We start from the raw sequence: 15,619 nt of genomic DNA on the forward strand, positions 1-15,619 counted from the left end.
GAGGTTAGGCTGAAAGCTGGTGAGTGGCCCAAAGTCACCTGCAGCAGTAGTCTTCAACCTTTACAGACCTGGGACCCAACTTTAACTCAAGCATACATTTGGGGACCCAGTTCTTTCTCTCCCCCCCCCCATATGGTGATGCTGCTACAGCCTACTTTAGATGAGGCCATGAACCAGTAGTGGCTTGGTTCAGGGGTGGCTCGTGGGTCGGTTAAACGACCCCCATGGGCCTTAGGTTGCCGACCCCTGACCAATACTATAATGGACAGAGCAGTACAAGGCTATCCCATTCAGCTCTCCCAGCTGTGAAGGGCAACGAGCCCATGGAAGAGTCCCTTAGCAGCTTGGCAGAAGGAACTGGCATTTAAGAACTGGAGAAGGAAGGGGTGCCAGAGGGTACATAAAAGCATGTAGCAGGCCAGGAACTATTCCATAATAATTTCCAAGGCTGCCATAGACATAGTAGAGCAAACATGGGACTGCCCCACCAAACTCAGTCTACCCTCTGCCAGCCCCAGCCTGCCTCGTTACTTACATCCAGCCCAGACTCCTCCGCTTAGTCTCAGTGTTGCCCTTGTAGAACTCAGCAGGTGGGAGAACGCTGGAATAAAATTCACTCTGCCTGTCAGTGATTCAGGCTCCACCTACTGATGTTCTTCATAACATTGGCCCACCAGGCCCAATGAGCACCATCCTACACTGCACAGACACATAGAGGACCAAAGGGAACCTGGTCACCTTGTGGCCAGACCTACAATTCTATGACGCAACAGGGAGCAGGAATAAGCAAAAATGGACATGCTTTTTATCAAATATCTGCTTGGGAACTGCAGGAGCTATCCACAAACATCTACAAAGATAACTTTGTTGTCACAGGTTTAATTGTGCTACAAGCCCTATTTTAAATTACATCAACTCAAAAGTCAAATGCATGGAAACTTTCCCCTCTAATTGGCAACTGGACATTTTTATGGGGAACAGATCTCTACAGTCACATTAGGTGAAGGTGTTGTCCAGCAGCAGAAAAGGACATCGGCTGCCCCCAGCCATCTAGTCCCCGTTGCCAGAGCAACAGCCTCCCCCATGTCTTCATAATTGAATGAAGCGGGAGATGGTTAAGTGCACAGAAGGCTGGATTGAAATCTTTTTAATCTCATTGCCATGGATAATCAAATAGTCTCCAGGGAAAGAGAGAGAAAATGTGGCTGCCCACCATTCAAGGTGTAGGTGCTTCCACAGGAGGAAAAGTGGTAAGAAATCCAAGCAAGGAGATGTTTAAAGGTTTACCATATAATGATCCAAACCATATAGTACAGTAGTTTGGAACTGTAAAGAAGGTACTTTACATGTACTGTAAGGAAGCTATTAATGATGAACACTGGACACAAACTCCTGCCCCCCCTTTTTCTCAGAGTCAGGAAAACTCAGCTAGATAAGGGGGATTTATGGTTTATAATGCCATGGCACTTCCAAGGAGTAACATATTTGGGGAGTGGGGCAGGAAGAGAGCCATGTCCTTTCTCAAAGGAGCTCACAGCCTAAATTTCAACAGAGAGTCAAGAATAACAAGGAATGAATATTATCAAACTCTACCACATGTAGGCTTTGTTTCAATTGGGGATGAGGACTTTCAGGGAATAAAGCAGAAGATTGACTCCAAGGAAAGTTATGAAGGAAGAAATGGATTGGTGGTGCCAGCGATTTTATATGTGTAAACCAGGAATGGGGAACCAGATAGTGGGCACCCCACTATCTTCCTGAGTTTTCCTCTTGAGATATGTTGTGAACTGCTCTGAGACCTCCGGGTATAGGACGGTGTATAAGTTGAATAAATAATAAAAATAATAATATGTCAGGCACCTGCCACCTGTACTTTCCAGAAACAATTGAAGACTGTTTGTTTTCATCTTTGTTTCAACAAGAGGAAAAGGTCTCTGCCTAGGTGTTCATCCTGTGTTGATTTTAAACCTATACACAGTTGTTCTACTGCTTTTAAAATTATTTAAACCGGTTTTAAGAATGTGTCCACAAATCACCTTGCAACGTTAATCCACAGATTAATAAATAAATACTTACCTGTGGCCCTCTAGATGCTGTTGGACTACAGCTCTTACCATCCCTGCCTATTAAGTTGATGGGGAATCCAATAACATCAGGAGGGCCACAGAATCCCTATGCATGGGGCAAACCAAGCAGTCTCCCAAGTAGGGCAAAAACAAGGGCGGAAGCTATGGTAAAAGGTTGGAATGTTACAGGATCCAACCCAGCTCTGAATGACTTTCAATATGGTGATGGCAGCAGTAGTAGTAGTGAGGCCCTCGGTCCCACCACCCTCACAGGCATGCTTGGTACAAACATGGGAAACGGCATCCTCGGTGTCTGCTCCCAGACTTTGGAACTCCCTCCCTAGAGAAGCTGGACTGGCTCTCTCCTTGCTGTCCTTCTGCCAGCAGGTGATGACCTTCTTGTTCCAACAGGCTTGGGGGAATTGACTGCTTTTAATGAAGGTCTGGTGCTGTGCTGTTTTTATTGCAAATATTGATATGGTTTTAATAGATTTTATATATGTATACATTTTTTATTTTATTGTTTAGTTGTTTTTAATTACGGTCTTTTCTATGTTTTTAACCCTTCTTGTTATTTATCTGTAAGTTGCCTTGCATAACGTCAGGCAAAAAGGTGGGTATCAAATAAGAATATACAATAATAATAGTAAGTAACTTAAGCTGATGTGTGGCGAGAGCCTCTTTCCTGCCCCACAAACATGCCAAGGCCCACACCTTACACAGCAATACCAGATGCTCAGAGATTTTCCAGCCACTGCAAAAGGAGATCCCTGCACAACATAGCCAGTCAAGTGAAACAGCAGAGCTGCAGCCCCCAAAGCAAAGTGTGCGGTTCTTTGACAGGAAGCCAGTGGCTCAGCCTGAAAGCACCTTATTGTCTGCCGCAGGCAGGACTCCCGAGCAGCCTGGGCAACCCAAGTGAATCCTGGCAGCTGAATCTCAGGGCAGGGAGGGGCTCCACCTCTCGGCACTGCTCTGAACATTAGCATAAATGATGAAAAAGCATGAAGATCAAGAGCTGAATGTGTTCCAGTGCTAGGCAACCTCCTCCGCTAGAAGCGCACACCATGTACTCACATGCATATTAAAGGGCTGTGTATAGCTCCAAGTTTGCAACTTTAAATATAGAAACTGGTCCTTGAAAGGCTGTAGCCTGGTGCAGAGCACACACTTTACATGCAAAGGATCTCATAGAGCCATTGAGCTTGAAGGAATCTCTAGTCTAACACTTCGTAAATGTAGTACTACATACAGGGAGTCTGATAGATGTCCATCAAACCTCCGCTTACAGTCTGTCTCACTGCCCAACAGATTGTAACATAAGGGTTTTTCCTAGTGTTTATGTCAGAGACGGGAAACTAGTCTACAGCTGTTATTGGACTACAATGCTCATCATCCCTGGTTACTGTCTGGGCTGGCAGGGGCTGGTGGGAACTGGAGACCAACACTACCCAGAGTGCCAGAGGTTTCCCATCCCCAGTCTAAATAATTTTTCTTCCAATTTGAACCCACTGGTTCAGGTTTATTCTCTCTGAATTTTGTCAACATATAAGTGGTATTTTGCAGCCAATGTAGTTATGTTTAACATGTCCCACTGAACTTTTTTTTGTAAAAAGAAAGAAAGAACCAAATTGGAGGTTCTGCTCCTTGTCCCATTTGGGAAAATCAGCTACAAAGGTACCCATGACAGAGCCTTTTCTTTCATTTATTGAAAACTTTGTTTCAATGGTGCTTTGGCTGTTGCTACATGACTTTTAACTTCTTTTTTAGATTCAGTTTTACCTGCCTGAGTCTTAAAAATATTCCTATTTTATGAAGATTATTTATGCTTTTACAACACAAATCCCAGGCACGTAAGCCCTAGGAGGCACAAGATTGCAGCCTTAATATCTTTTTTTTCTTCATTTTGTAGCATGATTAGGGGGGGAAGTGTGGGGTAAATATTATTATTAATTGCATTTATTCATTACTTTCTACAAAAAATGTCTCAGAAGCAACTTACAAAAATATAAAAATATCCAACAGGTCATAAATCATTTAAAACAATGGGTTGCACTCGATTAAGTTGGGTAGACCCGCTGAGATTAATAAACCTAAGTTAGGCATCTCCATTAATTTCAATTGGTCTACTCTGGATGGTGCCCTGCACGCCTCCTTCTGGTAACTCCTGCAGCCAAGCTGGTGCCAAACGTATTACTTTGCGTTCCTTTGGACAACATCAGCAAGGCTGAGAGGTGATTCTTATTGTCTGGGCAGCCCAGGATCTCCATATACACTGCCCGGGCTTACACCGTGGAGAGGTCACTTTGGTGCTGCTAACACAGTGGTTTGACTTTACCCCCAGAGATGAACTCAGTTGTCTCTTGAGATAGACAGATACCAACAACAACTCCTGGCAGATCTTGGAGAGCTTGTAGTTCGAGTGAATTGGACTGAAATAGACACAGTGTCTGGAGTTCAAAGATTTTATTAATGCAAAAGCAGGTTTATCTTGGCAGGAGAGAGAGAGAGAGAGAGAGAGAGAGAGAGAGAGAAGCAAATATCTTGCCTCAACAAGTTGGGAGAGAGAAAACAAAATGGCTCAGCTTGTAGGGGGCAGAATTAACTTAGAGAGGATACAGGCAAGTGCTGGCTAGATTGCTGGACAAACAGTGCCCTCGTGTAACAAAGGACCTAGAATCTCAGAATAATCAAGTGTATTTGCTTTTTTCCAATAGGCCAAACATTGGATACAACCTTATATACATAGAATAAGAATACAGTAAAAAAAATGCCTATAGGTGTCCATCCAACAAAAATAAAAACAACAAATCCTACCCCACCCCACTAGAAGATGAACACAAAAAAATCCCAGATTATAAATTGATCTAAGTGTGATCTAAATTAAAACCAAAAACTTGAGCAAACAGGCTCAGCGCCCCAAAGCTGACAATGTTGGCACCAGGCCAAAACCAATCAAATATCCAGTGGACAAAGTGTCCTGCTCAGATCTCACTCCTTCCTCAGGACCAGCAGAATCAGAACAATTTTTTTAAAAAAAATTAAATAAATTTTGCTTATCTTATACAGGACATGTAAACCACCTAAAGCAGCACCCCCCCACACACTTCAATAGCAAAACTGCAGGGGAGTTAGAAAACCTGTTTTACAACACAGCCCATCAGCTGTTCAAACGGGAAAAGTCCTACTGGGTCTAAGGAAACACTTGGGCGAGTCTAAGTAGGGCTTTGGATTTCAGCCGACAATGCGCAGCTGCAAAAATAGATTTGAACCAAAACCCTTAAGATCAAAAAATAATAACTGAGTGGCTAACAAGCTTTACTGCAATGGTTAATCCAATGGTTAACAGCAAAATCTCTTAAATCAAAACACTACACTGCTAAAGAGATTATAGCACCAGGAAGCTTCCCTCCTCCAACATGTACATGTTCAAGGAAGCACAAATCAAAATGACTTTCCCTCTCACCCAACACTTACAGATGCAGAGCACTTACAAATGTAGAATACAATATATTTTTTTAATTCAACACACACATATCCCTCTGCCCTTTAATCACTGCCCTCAGGTCTTCCCAGAAGAACAAGAGTTAAACATCACACTTCTTGGGTTTCCATTGTGACCAGGTTGTTCAACACACACATAACCTTTTCCTTCCCCACCAGATCCCAGATTTGGAAAAATAGCAGCCGTCCAATGAGGCAGATAACAAATGGTTTGCCACACTGGGATGTTCCCATCTTGCAGCAATTCCACACGAGCAGACAATGCTTGTTAGGAACGCTCTCCAGATTGTAGTGAGATACAGCCACTATTTCTGGTGCTCTGATCCATCCCATAAGCAGACAGCAGATAGTCCACAGCTCAGACATACATATGTAAATTATTCCCCTTCTATCTCCCAGGACAAATGATATAAACTTCAAACAAATGCTGGGGAGCATCTAATTAGCCCTGTCTCCTTGTGAACGGGAAAAGATTCCCTGCTACACATGCAGAGTTAGAAATAACAGCCAATACATACAGGTGAGGCAGAAGCTGGCAGGTAAACACAGTGTTAGGGATTCTTACCTCTGAGCCAAGCTCTTTTCAGACTAACCTTTTGCCCGCTAAAGGGAGATGAGGGACCCCAGAGCTGTTTATTCACACACTCTCTTGCCAACTGCAATGGATACTCTTAATCTCAACATCATAAGACCAGAATGCTGCTCCCAGTTTATTCAATTTCCTGACATCCTTTTGCAAATATTAACCACTTCCTTTCCAAAGTAAATACTACCACATTTCAAGCCCTGAACCTCAGCAGTTTGCAAAAAGGAGTTGTTGAGGGGAAGAATATTTATGGAAAGAGTCACAACAGGATTCGATCCAAGTGTTTGCCCACACTTCCACAAATATTCAGAGAAATGGCGAGCAAAGAGCTGTTGAATTTTATATCCAGACACACACAACTCATATGTTCAGTCTCCTCCTCTTCTCCTTTTAAAAACAAACAAACAAACAAACAACCTCATTATCTCGCTCCTTCCTTCCCCTTATCACTGCCTCTGTTTGGTTGTAAACCTTTGCTCTCTGTGCTTACGCTGCTCTTCCCTGCCCCCTCCCTGAGTTGCATTATTTTTCAAATTTGGGTTGCAAACCAGGCTCATTTGACACACAGGCTGATTTATGGCTTAGGATTTACTGGGTCTGTGACTGAATAATAAAATATGTATTGGTGGCTTATGACAAACTATGTACAACACCATGTCCATTGCCCAGGCTGGTGGCAGGCTGTATTACTAGGAGAACACATATGGAGAGATGATGGAGCAGCCATATTTATTTATTCATAGGACTGCAATGTTCATGGGTAAAATGGAAGAATGGGAGGGTCTGCTTTGCTCCCTCAAAGGAGTTCACGGCTAAAGGGAAGCTGAATCTTGTCTCACCTTCCGTCCTATCCTGACTGAAAACTATAATCAAGCTAGGCTGGGGAGATAAGTGGCAGGGTACATGAAAGGTCAGAATAGGGAGAGGTTTGGAAGGGAGATGCAGGTCTGGGCTTGAGCCAAATTTTTCTTGGGGGATATATTTGGTGCAGAATTTCAGAATGCTCAAGTGTCATGGAATATGGGGAGAGGGGAGACATCTCACCAAGATATTCTCCAAGAGACCTCTCTAAACCCTTTTTTCACATTATTTCACTTCCTCTTTTTGGCTAGGGAAAAATTATCTCACTGGCTATGTCATCCAGGCAATCAACGATCATATAACCAATATGACAACAACATCATGGCAACAGATTTGGTTCTGCAATAGCATCATTAAACCAAATCAAAGTGAGGCCAATGCTTCCCACCCTCAAACCAAATGGAGGAAATTTTTGCCCTATATTCCAGTGCCCCCACCTCAAATACTTATTGCTGCATTTGTGAATGTGAGTATATACAGTACCGTATTTTTCCGTGTATTGGACGAGGTTTTTTGACTCAAAAATCACGTCAAAAAACTGGGGTTGTCCAATACATGGATAGTGGATTCGGGGGGGGGGGGAGAAGTGGCGTGCCGCCAGCCAGCTTGTTGGCGGGAGCGCAGCTTCCCCCGATGCCACAGCAAGCAGGGAGCGACCTGGGGGGTGTTTCCTGCCTGCAGCTACATGGGGGCCGGAGAAGCTGCGCACCACCAGCCAGCTCGTTGGAGGGAGTGCAGCTTCCCCCGCTGCCGCTGCGTGCGGTGGGTGCTCCCTGGATTGTTTCCCCCAATGCCACTGCGTGCGGTGGGTGCTCCCTGGATTGTTTCCCCCAATGCCACTGCGTGCGGTGGGCGCTCCCTGGATTGTTTCCCACAAGCAGCAGCACTGGAGCGCAATGGCTGATGGGAGCGCAAATTCCCCCCCCCCCCCATGCTGCTGCGCATGGGAAACTAGAAAGTGTTTCCTGCCCCCGGCTGCGTGGGGGAGAGGCTCAACAACTTTGGGCCATCTGCCCTCATTTTCCTAAAATTGAGTCCCCTAATATGGGGGGGGGGTCTTATATACGGGGGTGTCCTATAGACGGAAAAATATGGTAGCATTCACAAGGGGTGATTGTTTCCCATGAAATATGCTTTTCCATTTCAGCTGTGTATTAGATGTGGACTAATAGGACAGTACAGAGGCATGACCTTGTGAGTAATTTCTTATAGCGGCACACTACTTCTATTTGGCCTTTTGTATGTGTGCATGCACATTTATGCAGCTAGAGACCAAGTTCCATGGGCAGGAAATTGAAGCTTGCCACCCTGCTATTGGCTATTCTAAAAGCTTGAAATCAGCTGCCAGCCCAGAAAGTATTTATGATGGGCCAATTATCACAGCAACAACATACTTGACAGGCAAGTCACACCCAACTGCATTGAGACAATCTAGAGGTCTACATTCACCGGAGGTACAGGTTTTACAACTTATCCTGCCAATGAGGTTATCTTTAAGCTTTAAAAAGAAGTTAATACTATTAGGTTCATGTTTCTGCATGTTTATAATCATGAAGTTGATAAGGATTTTGCCCAATTGTGTTTGTTTTGTTTAATGTCTCTCCCACACTCCAATCCCACACTTGACAATTTTGCTATTTTTAGCGCAGATTCAAGTATTTGGAGAGCACTGCCTCTACTCCTGTGAACCTGAGGTCAGGGGTCAGAACACAGAAGCTCATGAGAGTTCAGAGGTGGCTTATAGCTTCTCTAATGTGTGATGCAGCTCAGATTCAATTCTGAAGATAGTCTCCCACACAAGTGTTTTCTCACTTAATCCTTCTATAACTGAGATGAGGGACCTGTGGTCCAACAATATGGGATGATCATGGGAGTTATGGTGCAATATGTGGAGAACCAGAGGTTCTTGCACCTCTGCTCTGGAAAATTGGAGTTTCCCCTTGAGATCAGATCAAGGTCCACCTAGTTCAGACCTCCTCATCTAACAGTATTCCAAAGAAGATCACAAGTAGTTACTGGAGACAACAACCTATCCCCAAATCCCCTTTTTATTCTCCATATAATGCTATCCTGGCAATGTGGCACACAACCTTAAAAAGACAACAAAGACTGAACTGGCCACAGTCCCAATATTAACCCCTAATTTCTTCCAAACCTCAAAGGCAACTGGTCTGTATATTTTGCTTCATAGCTGCAATTAGCTCATTGTCAGCAAATAATTCCTCTTCCTCTCCCAGGTGGATGAGAATTAGTACATCCTACAGCAAAGTGTTCCCCAGACAGCAAAAAATACTGTTGTGTTTTCTTCCGATCTAAGACACAACCAATCTAAGACACAGCAGAAGCTCCTCCTCCTCATCTGCTCACATCGGAAGAGGTAGCGGATTCAGACATTACAGTGCAGCACCACATACTCTACTCTCTAAACAATAAGCGAGCACTGCAGCAATCTTTCCTTCCTAGCCCAGGGGATCATTGAGGGTAGGATGCTGCATTCACTCTTCCCATTTGGGAAGAATAAGCACAAACCAGGCAGGAAGAAAGAGGACAAAAAAGAACAATATCTGACTTCTTGAAACCAAAAAAGGCCAGGCTTTTCAGGCCACACACCAAGATGTTCAGCACCAAAGAGTGTGCTTAACATTTGAGAGAAACATAGGATACTTTCTTATACAAAGTCAGAACATGCAGAAGCTCCCCAGACTTTTGGACTGAGGTCTCTCTGAGCCCTACCTGAAGATGCCTGCTACTGAGCTACAGCCCTTCCTCAGACAGTCTCCTCCCAGAGAGGAGCCTGTGTAATGTGCAAGGTGGACCCAGGTAAGCAATAAAGCCATGCGAACCACACCAAAGGGCCCAGAGCAATATTGTAAGAGATTCAAACCCCTCTTCCCTCAGCAGATCATCACTATTATTTCCTGGGAGAACTTAAAGAGGCACAGGCTGGTACACTAATGACCATATCAAGGCAAGAATCTAGGTTACAGGAAGAAAAGCACCAGGGAAACTGGCTCCTGCTGAAGGAGCAATTTTATTTCCTGAAACCCCGCAGATATTTTGCAAACTCAATACTGTTGTTCATGAGGTGACAAGAGAATGGACATTGTGCCCTTGCACAATGTAAGACTTACCGTACTAGGGGAAACAATACCTCTGTACCTCTCCTCTGACTAAGCCTTTAGATTAGAATGTCATTGTAAAGGAATTGCTGCCACTATTATTTACAGCTATTGCAACAGGCTGTAATGATCCAATTGGCAAGCTCCACCCTCAAGTCCATTGCCCGTGCCTGACCCCAAAAAAGATGGTAAACCTGCTTACAGTGGGGTTCTGCCAAAAGTCACTGCAGCATCAAAAGAAAACAGGAGCAATGGTTTTGGTCCCGTGCCCCCCATCCTCCAAAGAAGCACTGCAACCCTTTGGCTACAGGCAACTGTTGTGCAACTTTGAACTCTAGAACAGCACCCAACTTTGTCTTGGCATGATAAGGCCAGAGGGCTGGCAGATTAGAGCCTTTGATGCAATTCCATTGCTTGCTGGGACAGGTATCTGTGGGGGCCAACAGCCAGGAGCAGTGAATAGTAGGTACCTCCTATGAACCATCACTATTGCCAGTGAAATCTGGATGGAGGACAACATAACGGAAGATAGTGTGTTCTGACAGTTTACAGAAAAGTCAGAAACATAAGGAGGACAAATGGGGCAAGGTGGGAGAAATGAGGCATGAAGTTCCATTCAGAGTTGAATGGCAAAGTACCCCCACAACATCTTATACATTTTGTACAGCAAGAACATAGGATTGAACCAGACCATTGGTCCATCTAATTCAATACTGTCTACCCTGACTGGCAGTGGATCTCTAGGGGTTTAGGCAGAGCTCTCTCCTAACCTTAACTTGGAGGTACTGCTAGAGATTGAACCTGGGATTTTCTGCATGCAAAACCAATGCTTTCCCACTCAGCTATGACCCTATCCTGTGCTGTAAAGACTCAACATTAAACACAGTCAAATGTATGCAAACCCATTCTTTATTTTAGTATAGCACATAGCAATTGTAGGGATCATCAGGTTTCAAAACCAGGAAGGACCTCAGCCAAATGGAACAATGAGCAGTTCGGTTTGTGTTAGGAAGGTCCTTCTCACCCCCTAGAGAGAAGAGCAGACAGGCAGACTCTGTATTTTGGCAGATTATTCAATCTGCCAAAATACACATTAAAGTTGTGGGTATGGAGCTCTGGGATGGGAGGGGGGGAATGTAACCAAAGCAAGAAAAAATTGTTTCTGCAATAGATGGTGTCAAGCTGGTGGTACCAGTATATTTTTGCTGCCTTGCTAAAGAAGCCTCTCAAGACTGCTCCTTCTTCAGAAGCCTTCCTTGAATTCAAATGTTATCGCCTTTGAATATTACCCTCTATCTAATTGTCAGGTGAGCAGCTGATTGGAGGAGGGCTGTGCGGGGAGGGAAGATATAGTGGTAGCTAGGCCATGTTGTGACAACATGCCGTGCATTTGGTCATAAGAAAGATATTGAAGTGGTCAAAGATAAAGATTTGCATATATGGTCCGGCCAGTAGGAAATGCAGCTTGCCTTTCCCACTAGCAATCCAAGCTATGTGGTGCCCAGAGGACTCATAGTTCAATGTAAGAGCTGATTTTTCGCATGCAGGAATTCCCAGGTTAAGAGGGATGTCAGGTAGCTGGGACAGACCACTACCTGAGGTCTTGGGAGAGCCTGCTGCCAATCAGCACAGGCAAAGAGTGAACTCCTGTTTGGCATCAGAACAATAAAGGTTTGCAAGTTCCAATAATCTAGCTTCCTGGCTTTCTTAAAAATGCTTTTCAAGAAATCCTGAATAGGCCAACAAGGGTTGGGGGCTTCCTTTCTCCCCATCTGCTTCCCCATTTCACAGCTGGCAGGAGACCAGCTTTCCGCCCTTGCCAACAATCCCTCAGCAGATCAAAGTTTCCACACAGCAGCTTTCAATGGCACTGACATGCAGCATCCAGACCCACTGTGTATACCTGGAGGGTAATTATTAACTCTCCAAAGCTGCTTCAGCTTCACAGTCTCTCTTCTTCCAAGCCATCACCCCCAGGGAGGTTTGAGACTTGAGCTCATTCTAATAGAGATATTTGGGGAGAGGGCAACAGAAGCAAAAAGAGGGGGTGCAACTAATCAAACCAAGTCAGCCTGCTTCCTCAATGTACCACTATTTCTAGCAATTAAAGATTCTGTATGACCTGTGATTAAGCACTGCTAGCCTAGAAAGTCACATGACCCAAACCTAAATGCCCCGCCAAATAACTCCACAGACTACTGTAGATTAAGAAAAAAATAGTTTTCTGTTTGGAAGCCTCCATACAGGCATGGGTAAATGACACTGACAAAGGACAAGAAGAGATTAACTTTAAGGCACATGAATATAGGCATGTGATGCACATTTGTGAGTGACTCTTTGTATGGGTTGCTTGTGGGTTTTGCAACTGTTTTCTAGCTGTGGACCCTATGTTCAAGTAACACCCACTCTTAGGAGAGCTGGCAAGATTTTACAATGAGAAGAGAATCATTCCTGTGGAGTTAAGGCAAGCCTTTTCGCATTATCACTGTGTACTCTCAAGGCTTTCTCCCACCCTACTGCCATGTAGAGTAACTACAGAACAGACTAGGAGCGGTAAGAAGGTGGATTGGAATCTACTGGTAGATCTCTGAGTGACTTGCAGCTAGGTGTTTTTTGTTTTGTTTTGTTTGTTTAATAAACAACTATTCTTTCCATATGAATAATATGCTGAAATGAAAAAAGCTGAAGGCTAACTGGGAGGATTGTGAGCTTAGTTCAGTTCTTGTACTGAGAACAAATCCCTAGGCTCAAAATGCACTTAGACACATGCCCTTTAAATCTTGTGTATCTTTTGCATCTGACTCTGGTTGATAGATCCTGAGATTCTAGAAAAAAAGAAAAGAAAGAAAAAACCAAGGGGGGAGGACATTCACCTAAGTTTTACTCAGAACAGACCCACTGAAATTAATGAAATTAGGTCCATTAATTTCAATAGCTCTACTCTGAGTTTAATTACTCTGAGTTAAAGTTTAACTTTAATTAACACCACCCAATCCAACAAACATGAAGTCTATTCTGGGGTAAGCAGACAAGTCAGCACAAAACAAAACAAATTCCTTCCAGTAGCACCTTAAAGACCAACTAAGTCAGTTCTTGGTATGAGCTTTCGTGTGCATGCACACTTCTTCAGATACTTCAGATTTTTCTTCAGATTTTCGTGCATGCACACGAAATTCTTCAGATTTTCTGAATTCTTCAGATTTTCGTGCATGCACACGAAAGCTCATACCAAGAACTGACTTAGTTGGTCTTTAAGGTGCTACTGGAAGGAATTTGTTTTGTTTTGACTATGGCAGACCAACACGGCTACCTATCTGTAACTGGAACTAAAGTCAGCACAAATGAGACTCTCCCTTCTTATCAAAAACAGGCCTGCTTTGGATGCCACTGCAAGAAAATTAAAATGTTTAAGAAGCAAAAAGCAGAAGCACCTAGGCTAGTTACCATGGTTTATCCTCTATGAAGCTGTACATGGTCTGGGACCAGAGTATTTCATAGAATCATAGAATTGTACAGTTGGAAGGGACCTCATCTAGTCCAACCCCTTGCAATGCAAGAATCTCAACTAAAGTAGGGCTGCCATGTGTCCAGGAATTGTTCAGAAAATGGTGTCTGGGTGATTCTTTGCTGAATCGGCAAAATGTCTGGGAAAACCTGAAAGTATGGCAAGTTGGGCTATTTTAAAAAAATTCTAAAAAATCTAAGAAAAGCCCCCCAAAAGAGAGATGTTCCCAAAAAAAGCTCAGCAACTTTGATCCAAAGAAAAACAACAACTCAACAACTCTGTACAGATTTTCACCATTGGGAATATGGCAACCCTAACTAAAACATCTGGCATCCATGACAGATGGCCATCCAACCTACGCTTAAAAATTTCCAAGGAAGGAGAGTCCACAACCTCCCAAGAGTCTCTGTTCCACTGTTGAACAGTTCCTACAGTCAGAAAGTTATTCCTGAAGTTTAGTTGGAATCTCCTTTCTTGTAACTGGAAGCCATTGATTCGAGTCCTACCCTCCAGACCATAAAACAAGCTTGCTCCATCTTCCATGTGACAGCCCTTGGGATATTTGAATATGGCTATTACATCTCCTCTTAGTTTCCTCTTTTCCAAGCTAAATATACCCAGCTCCTTCCAACTGTTCCCATGAAGTCTTTATTTCCAGACCCTTGATCATCTTGGTTCCTTCCTCTGCACATGTTCCAGCTTGTCAATATATTGGCTATAGTCTGACTAAGGTAGAATAGAGTGGTGTTGTTATTTCCCTTGGTTTGGACACTATACTTCTATTGATGCAGGCTAGAATTGCATTAGCTTTCTTGCTGCTGCATCACACTGTTGACTTATGTTAAGCTTGTGGTCCACTAAGATCCCTAGGTCCTTTTCACAAGTGTCTCTGATCTTATATTTGTGAATCTGGTTCTTCCTGCCTAAGTGCAGAACCCTGCATTTGCCAGTATTGAAATTCATTTTGTTAGTTTGGGTCCAGTTCTCCAATCTGTTACGGTCATCTTGAATCCATTAGCTACCTGTCCTATTTGGTGTTATCTGCCAATTTAATGAGCATCCCCATCAATTCCTTCATCCAAGTAATTTTTAAAGACATTGAATAACAACGGACCCAGGAGAGAACCCTGTGGTACCCCACTTGTCACTTTTTTCCAAGATGATGATTAGTGAGCACTCTTTGGGTTTGGTCAGTGAACCAGTCAACAGTTACCTCATCCAGTCTACATTTTACCCCCTACTTTGCAAGAATATCATGGGGAACTGTCAAAAGCCTTACTGAACTCGACTTCTAAGGAGGAATGATGGGAGACTAGTTATCAGCTGCTGACACTCCTGTCTGCAGAGATCATTATGACGTGATTAAAGGCAACCAAGGCATATTGACAAAACTCCCTTTTGAGATAAGGGGGTCAGGGATAAGATAAACCTCTCATACGACATAGAAGTTTTGGGAGGTGGAGAACTGTCTTGAGCAAGGAACATTAATGAAGTCCACACACTGTATAATAGTTCTTAAATTAGGGCACTAGGTCGGCAATATCTCCTTCTTTTAACTATTCACGAAACTAGAAGAACTATTTGGATTCTCTATCTGCCAGCTAATTAGTGTCCACAAAATAAATGAACTGCTGGAAGATAAACAAGCATTAATTAACAAGCTAAAAATAGACCAAAAAGCTTACCTTAACTACGGATGACTTCAAAAGTTTACAAATGAAGAGATAGCTCTTATCCTGTGTAAAATTTGCAATCTATATCATCTGTAATTCTCCGTTGTTTGTGTGCTCAGCTCTGCTCCCGAACACCTAAGCCTAAACTCCAACTCCTGGCAGCAGATTGATGATTTCTGTACACTGCCAAGAAAGAAAAAAATGGACAGTTTAGTCAATAGGAATACAGTACCACCTTTAAGAACCCCAGGGACATGGGCAGGTACACAGTAAAAGGAGAAAAGTTGCCCTCAGGTTGATTTTTA

General features: G+C 43.5%; 1 protein-coding gene across 7 annotated transcripts in view; it reads right to left on the bottom strand.

Moving 5' to 3' along the window:
- SLC31A1 (solute carrier family 31 member 1) overlaps nt 1–15,619 on the bottom strand; it is a 67,369-nt gene that overhangs the window by 9,146 nt on the left and 42,604 nt on the right. For 3 of the 7 annotated variants that reach the window (XM_081847378.1, XM_081847377.1, XM_081847379.1), the window contains exon 2: nt 15,327–15,497. The exons of 1 other annotated variant lie outside the window; for it this stretch is intronic. The gene's annotated coding sequence lies outside the window, so the exon portion shown is untranslated. Of the gene's footprint in view, nt 1–6,135; nt 6,285–10,148; nt 10,204–15,326; nt 15,498–15,619 lie in introns of those variants that run through there. 3 more of the 7 variants (XM_081847382.1, XM_081847381.1, XM_081847380.1) reach the window with 3 other exon arrangements.

The sequence above is a fragment of the Podarcis erhardii genome (assembly GCF_964252035.2).
Source record: "Podarcis erhardii genome assembly, chromosome: Z".
Classification (NCBI taxonomy): domain Eukaryota; kingdom Metazoa; phylum Chordata; class Lepidosauria; order Squamata; family Lacertidae; genus Podarcis; species Podarcis erhardii.